This window comes from Carassius gibelio, chromosome B22 (assembly GCF_023724105.1).
Source record: "Carassius gibelio isolate Cgi1373 ecotype wild population from Czech Republic chromosome B22, carGib1.2-hapl.c, whole genome shotgun sequence".
Taxonomy (NCBI): domain Eukaryota; kingdom Metazoa; phylum Chordata; class Actinopteri; order Cypriniformes; family Cyprinidae; genus Carassius; species Carassius gibelio.
Window position 1 is genome coordinate 35,088,728 of NC_068417.1, and position 3,229 is coordinate 35,091,956.

A 3,229-nucleotide genomic window follows, 5' to 3' on the forward strand; every position below is an offset into this window, starting at 1 on the left:
TTTACACATGAGCAAACAAATAAATAAATATAATAAATAAGAATAAATAGTTTAAGCTAAATCATGCTTGAAGGTGAAACAAAAACTCACAGTCCCATGCCTTTCCATTTTGAAACTTGCTGATCAGTCTGCTTCAGACCCTCACAGTGAGACAGGAGGGGTTAGGGAGGAGAAACAATGCCGCGTTTCCACCGAAATTACCCGGAACATTTGTACCAGGAACTTTTTTTCCCAGGAACTTTTTTCCCCCCAGACCCCTTGCTTTCTGCGTTTCCACCACGGTGTAAAGTACCGGGTAGATTAGGCAAATAGACTGGTGACGTAGGTCTGCGCGTGTTTCTCAATACAAAGTACCGCTGATTTAAAAAAAAAAAAAAAAAAAAAAGGTACGCTGATTTTGGACGTGCATCATTGGTAGTTAGTTCCATTGACATGGTTAGTTCTGACTTCGTGCATTCGACTGGGGAGTGTGATGTCAGCGACTAAGCGAATCCTGTAATTTTCCTCTCTGTATATTTACAATAAAACGAAATAGGATATAAAATACCACTGCCTCCTTTGGTTTCATTTAAGCATAATAACAGCTGCAGAAATGTACTTAGTTCAGGGATATGTGTATATGCAGCCATTACAATGAAACGAAATATTATATTTATAATATTATATTATAATATTTTATTTTCATTTTAACATATAGATAAATTGAATACAGACCAAAGAAAACCTGTTAGATTTACCACGCAGCTGAATTATATTTTATGTTTAACCACTAGAGAGACATCAGAGCCAGCGGCACATATCAGAAGATCTAGCCGAGATGAGGCTGCTCTCTGCGGATACATGAGGACTGAGCTCCCGCTGATCGAGTGGAGCTTACCTTCTCTGAGATCGGCGAAACACATTTTTAAATAGGCACTATCTTTATAAATAAACCACAGATTTGAGTTTTAAACAACTACATTCTCGCCTGAAATACTTTTAAAATTACATTTCATGACACAATAACAGTAATATTTTGAAAATGTTGATTCGAATAAATGGTGGTTGAACTCAACCAATGCTGCGTGAACTCAACCAATCAGAATGTTTAGCGCCAAAGTCCCGCCCCCGAAAGTTCCGGAACTTTGAAAAAGTACCACCTCGCCAGCAGGGACTTTCTGAGGGGCATTTTTTTACCCGGAACTTTATTTAGTTCCTGGTTCCTGCGGTGGAAACACACCAAGTACCAGGCCAAAGTCCCTAGTTCCTGGGTAAAGTTCCTGCGGTGGAAACGCGGCTCAACACACACACACAAACACTCACACACAATGACATCATTCAGAGAGGTCAGCAGTCCAGGTCAGCACTGCTGGCCATAGGTGAAAATTCTAAATGCTGGTTTTTAAACTTATTCCCCAAACGATATATGGTGCATTTTATACTTTTTTTTAAATCTAGGTTACCAAATGCAACTTATAAGATTTACTTTTATTATTTCTAAAAAGGTTCATGCTACTTTTATCAGTCTAATAAATGATGATCAATACATGATGAAGTAAGTACCATGCTACCAAATATGTTTTACCCAGTAGTTTTAAGAAAGGGGTGTTTTTAAAATACCACTAAACCAGACAACAGGTTATTTTTTCTTTCTGGCAAACCTAAAAACCTCTGTGCTAGCATGACAACAGATAAGTGCAGATTAAGTCCCTTCAGTCAGATTTAAACAGATGTTGCTTCGCATACCGGAGTCAAAGATCAACCCATTAAAATTTTTGAGAAGTGGTGTAGCATAATTCTCTCTCTAAGGGAATAATCAACAATTATATTTTTGTCATAATCAGGCAGCCCTACTATAAAGGTGATAATGTTAAAATAAGAGTAACGTTATAGTGTAACTATGACATATTTTACTTGTGCTTTTTTACTTTAATTTACTTTAATTTTTTGTAACTATGTTTAATCTGACTCTAATTTTCAAGTGATCATTAAATTTAGAATGTGTTTCTAATAAGTAACTAATCACAAATATTGGTTAGAATTCATTGAGATATTGGATTAGTCTGGACTTCCCATCCATTTGTAAATTTGATGGTCTCATTTCCTTCCAGCTATTTTTATTTGCTGTACAAAACCGTTTGTTTTGCTGCTTGATATTACAAATTGGTGTGTCTTACCATTTTAATGTATCTTAATTTTAAACACACTGCCTTGTAGTGCAAACAGTTTTAAAGTTTACTTCTCTTTGTAATTCTTGTTATTATTTCATTATTTCCCTATAGTAGCTAATGAACTAGAAGTTTCACCCATAGACTTACTTCTGCATTGTAGAATAAAGTGAATACTTTCAATTATTTATTCACCAGGTACCCTTTGTCACAATTGAGTCTCACATCGACCAGAGGTCGAAGATCTGAACTTATTTAGAGGTGCAAGGTTAATTTCTTTAAATCGTTCGTCTACCGCTTGCTCAGAACAAAAAAGTGTAGTTTGTTCCTCTTATATAAATGCTCTTCAAATGGATTAAAATGGTCAAGACTTGGAGCTATTTAATACATCTGTAATTCACGCATTGGAGGAGAATGGTCATTCTTTAATTTTTGTAATTATTTATTTTTTTGTTTAATTTAGTGTACTACAGTAACTGTAAAGTGGCTAAATAACTGTAAAATTACAGTACAAAACTACAGGCAAATGTGCCTCCAATATTTTACTCTTAATGTACAGGACAATACTCATTACACTGTAATCCTATATACAGGAAAATATAAATAAACAAAATGTACAGTACTTTATATGTGAAGCTACAGCTATTTAATTACTGCAAATTTCTATAATTTTGGATCACACTTATGTACTGTACTTTGTTGTTCAATGGTCTTTAAGTGTATATACCAATGTACATTTGTTTTGGCACATTCAGTATAATCCATTGTATTTGATCATTTGTATTTGAATATACATTTTCATAATTTCCTTCTCTGCATGTCATTCCTAACCTGTATGAACTTATTTCTTCTGTGAAACACATGAATAAACACATGAACACATAAATATTGTTGGCAACCATAGTTTTGGTACCATTGCTTTTCATTGTGTGGACAAACATTTCTCAAAATATCTTCTTCTATTTTCCACAAATAAAGTCTACTGTTTTGAAATGAAATCACAAGAAAAGTAAAGTGATGACAGAATTGTAATTTTGGCATTATTTTTTCACAGTTTGCTGTGTTCAATGATATAATAACAC